We start from the raw sequence: 16,469 nt of genomic DNA, 5'->3' as shown, positions 1-16,469 counted from the left end.
TGGGTCAAATTCAAAACTCGCCCTCTTACACGAAGAGCAAGGAGAGACCAAAGAAAGAGGCAGATCACTCCAGATTGGTAGCTGGCAGTTTTTCCTTTTTTTTGTTTTTTCTTTTGCCATGTTTCACATTTAATCAGACTCTTCTATATTAATACATAAAAACTTTTGAACTAATTGGTCTCAAGCAGGAATAAGTTCATGTTAGAAAAAATTAGAATAAGGGCTAATGTTCTATTTTCTATGCTCAGAACATCTGAGAAAGTATTTTTGACTATTACAAAAGTTTATTTAACAAAAAAATTTAATACGAAAATGTACATTGGAGTAAAACAGGTGCTGTGGAGCAGGGACATGTGAAAGGAGTTGATTTCTCTGGGGAACATAGCCATTGTTTATACTCGTTCCAAGGCTTCTAACATGATGATACCATTTCTTTGTATTACCACCATTCCAATATTGTTCTGTTGTCCACTAGTTGTCATCTCCACACATTCGTCTATCACAAGATTCACAAAGGGATCAAATCCCCGCAATATTCCCTGGACATGTCTGCCACCATGTAATTTCAATGATAACTTCTTGTCCATAAATTTTTTCAACTCAGGAGGCTGAGCTTTGTTCATGATGTCTTCTCAGCAAGCTCAGAGATGCCTCCAAACGCAATTTGCGGCCTCCGTCACCAGTAGGTGGCAGTTTTAATAAGCAAGAGCACTTATACACGAGGCTTGTCTTGGGTGGCCACAAGATTCCTAGATCTCCACACCCGCCCACCAGCATCATAAGAGTTTATATAGAGGCCTTAATGGGATTCAGTCACATATACAGTCCAGATGGTCTCAACAACACGTTACTCTCTCAAGGCTGCATCCTTCAAGCAGCTCCTAGTACTGGAACAGTGGGAGAACGTACATTCCAAAGACAAGGGATGGGGTAAGGAGCCTCTGACTGCCTGGATCCAGTTTGTGGGTCAACCAATGGTCACATCCTCTTCATGATAGGGAGGCACTGTCAACCCATTCTGTCTGATTGATATAAGTCTCACTTTTAACAGGAGAGAGGAGGCAATTGAAAATATTAGTGGTTTAAAGAGGCACCATGCGTGCCCTCAGAATTTTACTTATATTCAAGCATGCCATTAATTGCCTGTCTTGAAAAAACATTGATTTTCACTTCAGGGGTGAATATAAGTGACCCCCACACATTTCAATTAAATATTCTTGTAAGAAATTTTCCCTTGACTTTAGCTGAAGTGATCAACAATACCACCTTGGTCTTTGAAAGCATTCAAGTCAGCCTGAAAGCACGGGCCAGAGTTATAATGGATGATGGAACTGCCCTAGATTTCCACCTCGTTGTACAAGGTGAAATTTACATGAGTCCATCCTGCTTTTCCTGATTAATGCCTCAGAGCAGGTGAAAAAATAAATAGAGAAACTTATGTAGATAGTCCCCTAATTTTCTACGGTAGACTCCAACAGTTTGCGGGATTTGTTTCACAGGGTCAATCTGGGCTTCTGCGGGGTGAGGAGCACGGCTGAAGTAAATGCTGCAGGTGTTTCATTCTGTGGTCTGGAGCCATGCTGACAACAGCTTTAATTAAGCGTTGCATAAGAAAAATCAAATGGATTTTGACTCCAGCCAATGAATTAGAATAGCCAATGGAATGAGATACGCACGAAAAAAATTTGCCTTCAACAAGACTTTCCAAAGAGTAGGAGTAGAAATTTGGGAGATAATACTTGGTGAATATTTTTTCATTTCTGCACGGCCAAGGTTTTTTGATCAAAGAGAATTGGCAAACTTTGTTAAAGGATGATTGAATGACAAATCTGCCTTGAATGATAGAAATATTTAATAGCTCTGGGGAGATTTAGAGACTTATCTACCTGGAGAGATCTCATTTTCCCTCTCTCCAGAAATGTGTTTTTCGTCCAAAGTATAGGTCCCTGTCTCTCTCTGGAGGGCAGGATGGGCTCAAGTGACAGCCACCCTATAGAAACTCCCCAAGTCTCATAATTTTAGGCTTCTTCTTCTATGGCTCTCTGGCCACATTTGGTCCTAATTGTGTAACCTCACAGGGCTCCTGTAAATATATGCATACACACACACACACACACACACACACACATCAACTTGCTCTTCTCTTTCTTGTTTCTTAAGATTGAAGCTCAGACCATTGATTATAGAGCCCTTTTTTCTTTTCTAAAATAAACATTTAGTGGTATAAATATTCATCTAAACACTGTTTTAACAGTGTCCTTTAAATTACGATGCATAGAGTTTTATATTTTATTCAGCTTAAAATATTTAAAAATTTTCCTTATGATGTCTTTTTTTGGCCCCTGAGTTATTAAAACATGTTATTTAGTTTCCAAGCATTTGTGTATTTTTTCAGATATTTCTGTTTTACTGATTATTTGTTATTGATTAAAAAACCAAATTTTTCTCTGTTCCTTAGAATTATGACTTGAATTATATTCGAGAATATAATTGAAGAAAGGATCAATTGCTAAACATGACACCAGAACAATACATCTAAATCTTAGTATTTGAATTTCTAAGGGAGCAATGGGATGGGTATTTTTTTTTCTTCTCACCAGTCTCAGCTGGGATTAATAGTTTATGCCTCATTCCTATCCAGTGAATGAGGCAGTCCTATCAGCTTATACAACCCTACTCCATTTGACTAAGAATGTTCAAAAGGGGTAAGCCTTGGTCAGACTCATATCACTGCTGATGCTAGGGGTCATTCCTCTGGCTGAACCTGATATTCCACATCCAGGGGGAGGATCTGGGTGAAAATTAATGACAATTAGAAAGAAAGGAAAGTAATGGGGGCTGGCCTGGTGTCACAGTGGTTAAGTTCCCACCTTCTGCTTCAGCAGCCCAGGGGCCACCAGTTCAGATCCCAGGTGTGGACCTACACATGGTTTGTCAAGCCATGCCGTGGCAGGCGTCCCACATATAAAATAGAGGAAGATGGGCACAGATGTTAGCTCAGGGCCAGTCTTCGTCAGCAAAAAAGAAGAGGATTGGCAGCAGCTGTTAGCTCAGGGTTAATCTTCCTCAAAAAAAAAAAAACCTAAAAAGGAAAAAGAAAGGGAAGTAATTGCTGATAGAAAGGGAGCTAATAAATGGATAATGTAAAAAAGGAAAAGCTAACATAACCTTGTTGCCTCATGAGAGGCTAAGAGCAACAGAATGATATTATCTCTTAGCTATATTTACAGATGCTCCTATGAGTGAAGTAATGTAACAAGATTCTCCTTTCTTTGAAGCGAAAGGTCTAGCATGGTCCCAGCAGATTTAAGGAGCATTCAATCCGAAGTCATCATTCCACGGATGAACATTTGGTATGATTCTTGGAATGTCGCTTTGTATTGCTTTTCATTTTATAGGTAATAGGTATTACATAGGATTCCTGTGGCCTCCCATGTGCAGAGGAACCATACATTTTTACAGGCACAAAAATGGCTTTCTTCAAATACAGAACTATAGATCACCATGTAACTATTAATCTAGATGATGAACTGTTGCAAAGGGTACCCAGATAGATGGACATAAAATATCTACTGTGGGCCTGACTTGTCTATAATGCCCACAGATCATGTTTTTGTGGATGGAGGGCAATAACTTAGGTTAAAAATACTTGGCAAACAGAAGCCAACATCAGTTTAGGGGTGATCTGGTGGGCTCATATATCCACTACTCATGGCTCTGATGTCCATGGAGTGCTTTATAGGAAGCTCTTCGACATTCAAACTATATCTGGAAGTGACTACTACCCATAGGACATTATCCTGGGGAACTATGAAATAGGGCAGAGGGCTGTGCCCACAAGAGATTTAGAGCCCACAATTAACTGAGAAGTACTCCTTGATTTATACCACAATCCACAAAAAAAACTTTTGGTGTATGAACGAAGGTCACTTTTATTAGAAACATTGAGAAAATTCTACTGTAATGCTGACTGATTTTGTACTGATCTTTGTCTAACTCATATGTAATCACTATTTGGGGTAATGTGGACTATTTGGAAAACTGAAATTATTTTTATTTATTTATTTTTTTTGTAAGGAAGATTGGCCCTGAGCTAACATCTGTTGCCAATCTTCCTCTTTTTGCTTGAGGAAGACTGCCACTGAGCTAACATCTGTGTCAATCTTCCTCTATTTTATGTGGGATGCCACCACAGCCACAGCGATGCTTGACAAGTGGTGCTAGGTCCAGCTTGACAAGTGGTGCGCCCAGGATGTGAACCTGTGAACCCGGGGCCACTGAAGCAGAGCGTGCAAACTCAACCACTATGCCAATAGCTAGCCCCTGAAATTATATTTAAAACAATACCCGTATCTCATTTGATGCTACGCATAATTACTATTTTAGTCTCTCGTCTACAAAGTAAAGCTCAGTCTATGAGCAAAACTGTGTGCACAATTATCAAGGACATATATACTAATGTTGAGTGCCACCATTTCCTGAATAGAGTTGGTGTTCAAAAAAATGGTGCCCCACATTCAGAAGTTGTTTTTTTAATATAAGTATAATAGGTACTCATTATAGATAACATTAAAATAGATCTAAAGAAGAAAGTAAAGATAACCTATAATTCCATAATCAAAAAATGACCACTGTTATTAACTGGTATGTTTTCTTATGGTCTTTTGAGATGTATAATGCAACAGGTATATAAAGGAAACTGCTTTTGCAAATGCAGTTTGTATGGAATCTCAAATTAAGACAAAATTCTAATAAACATACTATAAAGTCAGTAATCGACATGCATTTAATCAATTCTCTGTTCATCCTATAAATGTAGTATTAATTGTGTAATAAATAAAATGTGTCTTTTTCATTACTTGCACCCAAAACTGTGACAAGTCAAATAAGTAATTTAGTTCTTTAGATAGTCAATTTTGGTCAAATTTAACATCATTTTATTATGGATACAACACTATCTTCTTAAGGTGATAAATTACTCATTTTACTCAGTAAATAGCGATACAACTTTCATTGCGTGGAAACATTTATAAACTGATACATGAAATTTTAGTGGATACTGTTGGCACTCTACCAAGATTCCCCTTTTGTAGTTGGTGCACTCGTGCCCCAAATGGTGTGAGTGAGTGTTGGCTGCTAACAGTTCACAGCTTTTCATTTCCTGCCCATGGCCAAATGAGACTGCTAGCCTCAACCAAAAGGTAACACCCTCCTCTGCATTGGGAACATTGCTAGCCAAGAATGACTGAATGGCACAAAAATACAAAATGCTAGTTCCCTTGCCTCAAAGGGGAGCACATTCTTTGGTGGTATTTATTCTCCAGAGCGCTCTGAAGGACCAAGCTAAAGCTAGTCTCTAGCTGAGACCATATCCTTTCTGAATTTTCTTGTTCTGCCATATCTTGCTTTCATTGCTCTCTTTCTCCTAAGAGCATTTCCCTGATAAATTATTGTCAGAAAACCCCGTCTCTTTCCCTGGCTCTCTCTCTCATATAAACTTTACATGTGTATACAATAATATATATATATATATATCTGTATATATATATATATACCAAAGAAAAATATATACTATATAAGTATATAGTTTATATTTATGCATATATTAAAATATAGTATAAATGTGTATGTATAGTATAATGTAGAGTATGTATAGTGTGTATGTATGTTGTATATGTGTGTATATATGCTATCTACATGTATATAATTTATATGTATATACAAATATACTATAACATAGTATTCATATAATCATGTATACTAAATTATGGTATATATGTGTTATATGTATATATGTATGTGTGTATATCTATAATATGTGTGTCTTCAGTTTGCTTTCCTAGAAGCTGAGACAGTGACTCTTGTAAAAGTAAACTATTATTTTTATATTACTATATTTATATACATAAAGTGCATCTGCCTATACGTGAGTTTGTAAATATACGTATCTTAAGCATCTATAAGCATGATGCTTGGTCGTATACAGCAGAGTGTCACAAACTTACAGACTCACAGGCAGACTTGAGCACAGTGCTGGTTGGGGTGGCCAGCTGAGTTTAATATAAGAAAAGAGAGCATGTTTTTAGGGAAGGTGAATACTCTGTAATTAACCATGTTAACTATCACTTTCTAATACCTCCTGCTGGGAAGCTTCATACATTTCTAGTACCTATGAGTAATATAAATAGCCATGGAAAGCCTTTGGCTATGTGGCCCCTAGTTTAAGAATTTTATTCTTTATTGGATTTGGTTGGCAATTCAGAAAGATTTATTTCATCTTACATCATTTTGCCTATATAATTCTATTCCAGTGGCCTTGTTCTTGACTGGTAGCAACCATACCATGAATTTTTCCTAAAGTGTTCTGTTTTAAAATTAATAATGATAACATCATGCAGCTAATTGGGGAAATACCAGACACCCGGACATCTATACAAAGCTGCTTTTTTCCCTCAAATCTTGTGTGTATTATATATTATCCAAATCTAGACTCTGACTTCATGCTGTAGAGAATGTTTAAGGTGATATTTCCTGTTATAATCATATGATAGTCAACTATTTGAGAAGACGATCTTAGGTTTCAATTACTTCTTAGCAGGAAAATAAAGATAAAAATAAAGAATACTAGTTTGATATGGGAAAATTATATAAAAAAGCCTAAGTGTTCATGTTTCTTCTTAAACAATTCAAAAGCAAACATATCTATCTAGCTATATCTATCTTCACAGCTGATAATAATATTTTCTCTCAGGGAAAGAGAGAGAAAACATCGTCAGCTGTGAAGATCCACCCCAAAGTACATTTCAAATAAGAATAGTATCACTTAACTTGACCTGATGTTTATTTGAAATAATTGACCATCTCCTCTAAAGGGAATCAGCTTTATCTCCTGCACAATGCAACTCTATTTCCATGTACACATATTGTGTGGATTTGAAATTTATTGAAATGTTCTAGAAAGAGGATACTGACTTTGACGCTATATGTGTGAAATGTCCGCTCTGTAGCTGCCTTCCTCTTGTCATATGCAGGAGGTTTATGGAGCTATTCAAGCACAAGTGCATTCTGTACACACTGTCCCAAGACAACTGCATAGCAATTTAAATATGAAAAATCTTTTTTTAATATGTGAAATTTTTCTACCTCCAAATACATTATGACCATTATGAATTATGGTTTATTGGTATATTTTATCCATTTAATACTCATTTAAATATCTTCTTTATGTAAAAATTATAGAAGTCTGTTAAAATTGAGTTAATTTCCATATTCTTTCCATTATATCATCTTCAGCCCATGCTGTCATATAGGTGACTTATATCAAGGCAGGAAAGTGTGTTATTGCCTATACATCTCTATGGCCCTTGGAAATATTATAGCACATATAAAATATACATCTCCAGACAGAAACTAATTTTAGTATATAAATAAATGGATCTCAGAATGATTTAGCTTGTGCTTTAGAATTATGAGGGATTTTAGATGTTCTGAGACAAAATTAAGATAATTCTTACATTTTTATTAAATGTACTGTGCAAAAGCCATTTGGTAACAGGTAAAAACAACCATTATTTTCAAAGTTTTCTTCCTTATACTCTCCTCTCATTTGACTTCTATCTTCTCCTTGTATCCACAAAGAAATAGAATTTTAAAACTATTACTACCTTAGTGAAAAAATGATAGCTAACATATTTAAGAATTTACTAAGTACCAGACAATATGCCCAACGGTTACATACTTCATCACAGTTAATCCTCACAGCAACCCCAGGAGATAAATGCTATAATTAAGTCCCTTGAGAGATGAGATCACCGAGATTTAAAGAAGTTAATTATCTTTCCCCTGTCATACAGCTAGTAAATGGTAGAACTGAAATGTGATCTCAATCGTTTTGCAGTCTCAGCTCTTAGCCGCTGTACTAGTTTTTACTTGAACCACTTGTTTTAAAGATGGGGAAAACAAGGTCGGAAAGAAAAGTAATTGTCTGGTTCATAAGAGTCTGGACTGCTAACATAGGTCCTCTGACATATTCATTAACCTAACTCATTCATCAACTCTTCTTTCCTCTTTTCTGGAGACTTGATAACAAAACACATTAGTTCTTTCTACAAAAAGGAGAATATGACCCTCATTTTACTATCCCATGTATTAGAAACCAGATTTTTTTTCTTCTCTATGATTGTTATTATTTTATTGATAAACAGAGCTTGAGCGCTGTGTTAAGATACGGACGACAGAGTGACATCACCAAGATGGTGACATAGGTCGTCCAACTTTGCTTCCCCTCACAAGAACAACTAACAACTATTCATGGACAAGACACCACTGAGAAAATCCTAGAACACGAGGGGTGAGGCTGAAGCACCCCTGCACCAGGGAGACTAAAACAGAACGCATTAGAAGGGCAAGAGGCCAGCCACACGCTCACCGCATCGCATTGGCCACTGGGCGGCCCAACGCTACGCCCTCAGCCCAGTGGTTCCAATGGGAAAAAAGAACCCGGGGTGGACATCCAGCTCCCCCACCGTTTTAAGTCACTTATTGGGAGTCTCCACTCAGGGCTTGGGTCATGGGGTTTGAGGGGGAATCTGCGGGGCTTGACGACTGGAAATCGGATTCTGATGGAAAAGGGGGGTGAGGTTTGCATCAACCAGCGCTCGGATCTTGCAGACCAATTTCCTACCTGCAGAGCCCAAGTAGTAGTCCCAACCAGCGCTTTGCTCATCTCCAGGGCCAAGACATGGCACAGTCTGACCAGGGAACTCAGTGGGGCACAAGTTTGCCTGATCTGTCTGGAGTCTGGTCTGCCTGCCGCCCCCGCCAAGAGAGCTAAGTCGTAGCCCCACCCACAGCTGTATAGCTGCGGGCCCCACCCAGGGAGGGATATCTGTGACCCCCTGTTCATAGCAGTATTACTTACAATAACCAAGACATGGAAATGACCTGTGTCCAGTGTGGGGTGAATAGATAAAGTTTTGAGACTATATATATATACATATATATACACACACACAATGAAATCTTATTCAACCATAAAAAGAAGGAAATTCTGTCATTTGTGACCACATCAATGGACTTTGAGGGCATTATGCTAAATGAAATAAGTCAAACAGAGAAAGACAAATGCTATATGATCTCACATGTGGAATCTAAAAAATAAAACCCAAAACTCAAACTCAAAGAAAAATAGATCAAATTATTGGTTATCAGAGGCAGAGTCAGGGGTGATGGTAGTGGATGAAGGTGGTCAAAAGGTAGAAACTTCCAGTTATACGATGAATAAATCATGAGGAAATAATGCACAACATGATGATTATAGTTAACACTGCTGTATGGTATATTTAAAAGTTAAGAGAGTAGCTGCTAAAAGTTCTCATCATAAGGGAAAAAAAAGTTTTTTTCCCCTTTTTTTGATATTTGTATGAGATGGTGGATGTTAACTAAACTAACTGTAGTAATCATTTCACAATATATGTAAATCAAGTCATTAACAAATATTGAATGCTTACCATGGGTCAAGCACTGTTCTAGTATCAGAGATATAGTAGTGAACAAGAGAGAAAAAGCGTATGCTGTTATGAAGCATGCCTTCTTCTGAAGTAGCACAATGCTTAACAAGCAAATAAATAATCTATTGTCAAGGAGAGTTTAGATCTATGGAGAAAAGTAGAGTAAGTAAGAACAGAGACGGCGACCTAGCTATGTGGGAAACATTTTGGATATGATAGTCTGGACTTAGCTAGTTGCTGAGTAGAGATTGAAGGCTGTGAGTAAACAAGCAATGTGAAAATCTGAGAAAAGATTACTCTAAGATTGGAGAACAGGAATTATAATCAGTGGGATTTAGTTTGGCCTTTTTGAGAAACAGCAAAAAGGCTAATGTGGCTGGAACAGACTCAGCAAGCTTGAGCATCTCAGAAATAGTCTTGAAAGGTTAGCTGTAGCCATGTCAAGTAGGATCTCAAAGGCATGTTGACTTTGAGTTTCAGGTAAAGTATGATCAGAAGTTTATTAGTGTCTATGGCTGCTGTGAAAACTTGTCAAAAATGTAGTGGCTGAAAATAATGCACATTCATTATTTTATGATTCTGTGAATCAGAAGTCCAACACTGATCTATCTGGGTTAAGATCAAGGTGTTGGCATAGTGTACTTCTTCTAGTGGTGCTAGAAAATAATCCATTTGCTTGCCTTGTGTAGCTTCTAGAGGCCTCCCATTTTTCTTCTTCTACCCTCAAAGCCAGAAATATCAGGCCAGTTCTACTCATGCTGCATGTCTCCAGTTCTCTCTTCTGCCTCTCTCTTCTACTTTTAAAGACCCTTGTGATTACATTGGGCTCACACAAATAATTCAAAATAACATCCCTTTCTTAAGAGCAACTGATTAGCAATCTTAATTCCATCTTCTACCTTAATTCCTCTTTGCCATGTAACCTTTCATATGCACAGACTTAGGGAATTATAATGTGGATGTCATTATTCTGGTTACCACAGGAATCCATGGGATAATTTTTAGAAATGGAGTGGTATTACCTATTTTAAGTTTTACAAAGATCACTATGGATATCGTGTGAAGAAAATTCAACAGTGTGATTGAAAGTTTACAGGATATGATACTAGTCCATAAACAAATAATTTTAGCTTGGACAAGAAAAATAGCAGTGGACAAAGCAAGTATTGGTAAGATTTAGGCTTTATTATGAAGTTAGAGCCAACAAAATTTGACAGTACATTAGACGTAGAGCGTGAGCCAAAGAGAGGAATGAAGGGTAGCTCTTAAAAGTAGGCCTGAGAAACTGGTGAATAATGATACTATTCATCTAGTTCAACTACTAGAGTAGCAGTTTGGATACTGGGTGGGTGTTTACAAGTAAGGGGTAGAAAATACAGAGTTATTTTTGATTTGTCATATGTGAAATGATGGATAAACATTTGGAGTCGAGCAGGCAGTTTTATATGTGAGACTGGAGTTCAGGGTTGAGGCTGAGACCATAGTTATAAATTTGACCATCTGTGTTTCACTATGTCAGGAGAATCAACCTCAAGAGAGCCAGATCACCTGACCTACCAATTCCACTGCTAGGTATATAAGAAAGAGAATTAAAAAAATATGGCCACAGGAAAACTTTTATTTTTTATCGTACATTTTTAATTAATTATCCCATCTTTATTTGTTCCATCTGTCTCTAACTTTTTTTAATTTCCAGTTTTATTGAGATATAATTGACATATAACATTGTATAAATTTAAGGTTACAACATAATGATTTGATATATATATATGTATTGTGAAATGATTACCCTAGTAAGTTTACTTAACATCCATTACCTCACACAGTTACATTTGTTTTCCTTGTGATGAAAACTCTTAAGATCTACTTTCCTAGCAACTTCCAAACGTACAAAACAGTTTTTTTAGCTATAGTCATCATGTTGTACATTACATTTCCAAAACTTATTTATCTTATGACTGGAAGTTTGTGCCCTTTCACTGCTTTTACCCATTTCTGCCCCCACCCTCCACCTCTGGCAACCACAAGTCTGATCTATGTTTCTATGAGTTTGTTTTTTTTTAGATTCTACTTATAAGTGAGATCATACAGTATTTGTCCTTCTCTGTCTGACTTATTTCAGTTAGCATGATGCCCTCAAGGTCTACCCATGTTACTGCAAATGGCAAGATTTCCAATACTATTCTATTATATATTTAATATATAATATATATAATATGTATAATATAATATATATAAAAATCCATTATATATAATGGAATATTATATGTAATGGAATATTATGTGGATATATATCACATTTTCTCAATCCATTCATTGTTGATGCACATTCAGGTGGTTTCCACGTCTTGGCTCTTGTAAACAATGCTACAATGGACATGAGGGTGCAGATTCTCTTTGGGATAGACATTTTGTTTCCTTCAGATATACATCCAGAAGTGGAATTGCTGGATCATATGGTATTGCTATTTTGATTTTTTAAGGAACTTCTATAATGTCTTCCATAGTGGCTGTATCAATTTACATTCTCATCAACAGTACACAAGGGTTCCCTTTTCCCGACATTCTCTCCAGCATTTTTCATCCCTTGTCTTTTTGATAGTAGCCATTCTAACAGGTATAAGTGCTATCTCATTGTGGTTTTGATTTGCATTTCCCTGGTGACTAGTGATGTTGAGTACTTTTTCGTTTAAATGGATGTTAAGAACAACATTCTTCGTAATAGCAAGAAGTGAGAATTTCCCAAATGTCTATCAACTGATAAATGGATGAACAAAATGTGGCGTATCCATACAATGGAATATTATTTGCCAATACAAAGAAAATTAAGTGCCGTTATATGCTGCAACATGGATGAACCTTGAAAACGTGCTAAGTATAAGAAATCAGTTACAGAAAACCACATATTACCTTACTCTGTTTATATGTAAAGTCCATAATAGGCAGATTCACAGAGACAGAAAGTATACGAGTGTTTGTGTAAGGCTGAGGAAGTTAGGGGAAATGCAGAATGACTGCTGATAGTATGAGGTTTCTTTTGGGGGTGATGAAATTTTCTAAAATTTTTTTGTGGGGATGGTTGCATAAGTTTGTGAAAATACTAAAAACCATTGAATGGTACATTTTAAATTGGCACAATTGTGTGGTAAAGAATTATAGCTCAATAAAGCTATTATAGAAAATTAGGGAAGCTGGTAATCATTGACCAAATTCTGACTATTTTTGCCCAATGGCTATAAACCTGTTCTTTGGCTTCCGGTGTTTGCTGAGATTTTATGGGTCAGAGTTTTATTGTCATGTATGCTTTGGCGATTGTCTGCTTTTACATTCAGACTCCTATAGCTTACCTTGGACCAGCGCTTTCCATGTTTTATTTCATTTAATCCTGATGGCAACCTATCAAATGGGTGCTATTATTATCATTCCTACTTCACATGTAAGGAATTTAGAAAAGCTAAATAGAAATGACCCAAAATTAACATAATAGTTGAACTCATAAAATCAGAGAGTAAAATGGTGGTTACCAAGGCCTGGGGTGTGGGAGAATTGCCGAAATGTGGTTTAAGGGTTCAAATTTGCAACTAGTAGATAAATAAGGTGTGGATATCTAATACACAGCTTAATGATTGTAGTCAACAATACCGAATTATAAACTTCGAAGTTGATAAGAGACTAGATCTTAATTATTCCTAGCACAGAAAAAAGTGACAATTATGTGATGTCATAGAAGTGTTAGCTAACACTACAGTGGTAATCATATTGCAATATATAAATGGCAGACCAACACATCATACACCTAGAACTTACACAATTTTATATGTCAATTATACTTTAAATAAATAAATAACATAACATTTGAGATGAATCTCAAATGGTGTCTTTCTGACATCACTACTTACACTATAATACATGTCTTCCCAGTGTCAAAATTCCAAAATTCCAGAAGAAGTATAATTTAAGCTGACATTTAGATGATTAGTAGGTGTTAGATGAATAGAAATGATCAGGGATACAAGAAGATAAGGAGTAGAGTGTTTAAAGCAAAGGAAACAATGAGTATCAATACCATACATGAAAGAAAACTTTCATATCATAAATTAGATAAAATAAGTTGGGTAGAATATGGCGAATTTGGAAGAAATCCTGGAAGATGAGAATGGTAGAGGAGTGTGTATTCACTATTCTATTTCCTCTCAGTAAAAACAATTTAATTAAACAGCATCTATAAACTATTCCAACATTACTTCTAAAGGCTGGCAACTACAGAAGAAAAATAAATCACAAACACTTCTCAAAATAGGAAAAAAGATCAACATATAAATCTTGAGTAGAAAGGAGGATAAAATAAGAAAAAGAGGATAATAAGCTAAGTATTCAAAAAGTAGCATTCTGTACCTGAGAAATGAAATTATATTTTTATAAACAAGCACTGAAAATATTTTAGAAACCACTCTGCTTTCTTAACATGCGATTTACCTGGTGTCCATACAACAGAGACCACAAACTCAAATGTCTTCAGGGAGTACCAGCAATTGCAGTAAATCTGCAAAGCGCACTCATTACAAGGCAGCAAGGAATCCTGGTTATTGTGCCAAACTGGAGGTTTCAGGCTAATTTAAAGCTATTGAAATTCAAATATTTTAGACACTACGCTCGCCAAAAATAAAGCAATCTGTGCTTCACACTCAACTCTCTAGACCCCAGCTTACCCATGCCATGCTAATCAACATAATGTCTTTAATTTGTATTGATACCATATTCTCATTCTTCTTTTCTGACCACAGCAGTTCGTACATCTTTGAAATTTAGAAACTTTTCTTTTACTGAAAAGCACCAAGGAGTATGGAAGGAGAGAGAAGAGACGTAATGTAGTTAGTTGTAGCATGTTAACGAGGGTATCTTAACTGTAATCAAAGTTGTCGAACTGTAGAAATACAGTCTTAAATTTTCCTTTGAAAAACAGATCACGAGCTCTTCCGTAGCTAGTCTTTCATGTCATAAATTCCATTGATTTTGTAGTCTTCAGATAATTTAAAAATGATTTATTCTGCTAGAGATAGTCCAACAGATATTTCTTGCTATTTTGTTGTGAGTGTATTGGATTTGGAGGTACAATATAGAAGTGAACCATTTTACTAGTTTACTTTGCTTGGAAGTAGATGATTGTGACAAATTTTTAAACACAGTACATCAGTTAAATAAAAATCTAGGTTAGTAATTTTCTATATGTCGTGCAGCTGAGCCCTATCCCTATTTTTCTCTGTTTGATATTATGTTTATTTAAATATTTTATTCAGAAAGCACCTTCTTTATGTTGACTTTCTAGAAATATAAAGAATTCAATATTTGTGTTTTGAAGGCAGGCTTTTGAATAATATTTAGACAAGAATATAATATCCCCAAGAAATAACTGCAAATAAATTCAAAGCTTTAGGTAGTTTTCCCAAGGAAATTTATATTACTTAGGAGGATTATGTCTATATAAAGGAGCAATGAACCCAACCTGGACTAAACAACAAATGATGTTTAATCATTTACATGACAGACTTCTCCAAATGGTCTGTGCCATCAGGTGTAGATTGATCTAGAAATCACATATGATCTCTAGGATTGGCTTCCTTCAATTCTATACTCGTTCTTTGTCAATAGTTATCCATTATTGGGATCATTCAGAGTGTATCAGAAGCTCTGTATACTATATCTTCTTTTAATACCTCAAATTAATTAAATAAAATTGGCTGTCAAAGCTCAAACACTTAGATATACCGCTTCTAATGTTCAAAAGGATTACCGATTTTATACCATTCACATGTGGCTCCCAGCATCCATTAGCCATTTATTCATGATTTAAACCAGTATACATGTAAAACAGTTTAAGAAATGTTAACCTGTACTCTCATGAGGGAACACGTTATAAACTGAAGTACAGCATCTATGTACTATGCCCATTGCCTTTTGTGTTACAGTCTCTACTTATTTGTAAATTTACTTAGGTCAGCATTACTTTGCTACTGTGTGATTCTCTGACATTCTAGGTGATTTCTTTCTTTCTCTTCTTCCTTCCTTGCTCCTTTCCTCTGTTCCTTCCTTCCTTTCTCTCTCTCTCTCTTTTTTTCTTTCTTTCCCTTCCTTCCCTTCCTTCCTCCTTTCCTTCCTTGCTTCCCTTCTTTCTTTCCTTCCTTCCTTCCTTCTTTTTGCATACATTTAAGTTCACTCTTTGAAATATATCATTCAATGTGTTTTGACAAATTCACAGTAAAAAAACACCCTAGGATTTAGAAGGGTACCTTAACTTGCACAAGGTCACTGTTGAAATGCAATTGTGTTGTGATTTAAGGCTAGGTCTTCTGTTTCCTTAAATCATGCTGCCTCGATCTTTGTAAGTATTGAATGCACATTTGTTGTGCTGACCCTAGAGATCCTAAAGTGGTATACATGAAAGATTGATTAATAAGAATAAGTAATGCTTAGTAGACATTTATTATGTCCTATGCACTATAAAAAACCGCATGCATTACTTTAATCTTCATTGAATTCTCTGAACTATGCATTAAGCACTCTTATTAACCCCATTTACAGCTAAGGAAATACAGCTGTAGAGAGGTTAAGTTCCCACTGAACTATAACTAGTAACTAAAAGTTCCAGGACTCAAATACACACACAAACACACACACACACATCACATACACATATATTTCCATTGGAAGCCAAGGGAAGTAAAAGATTGATATATACTGTAGTCATGAAGGGGAATTCATTAACAATAATACAGGAAAAAATGAGATAGAAATTATAATTAATTAGGAATGTTTTCAGGTTAAAACAACAAAAAAATATTATGAAGAGTGCCAACAACAAAAAAGAAGGCTATCTTTTCTTACCAACAATTACTCTAAAAGTTGGTGGCAGCTGACTTGTGTTCAGTAACTCACAGAAATCAAGGCAAAAGGTAATTCTCT

General features: G+C 36.0%; 1 pseudogene; it reads right to left on the bottom strand.

The window, feature by feature from the left end:
- Nucleotides 1-325: 325 nt before the first annotated feature.
- LOC106840910 (small nuclear ribonucleoprotein G pseudogene) lies at nucleotides 326-663 on the bottom strand (annotated as a pseudogene).
- Nucleotides 664-16,469: the final 15,806 nt, after the last annotated feature.

This window comes from Equus asinus, chromosome X (genome assembly GCF_041296235.1).
Source record: "Equus asinus isolate D_3611 breed Donkey chromosome X, EquAss-T2T_v2, whole genome shotgun sequence".
Taxonomy (NCBI): Eukaryota; Metazoa; Chordata; class Mammalia; order Perissodactyla; family Equidae; genus Equus; species Equus asinus.
Note: the sequence above shows the minus strand (reverse complement) of the source record. Positions and strands in the feature narration are given on the sequence as shown.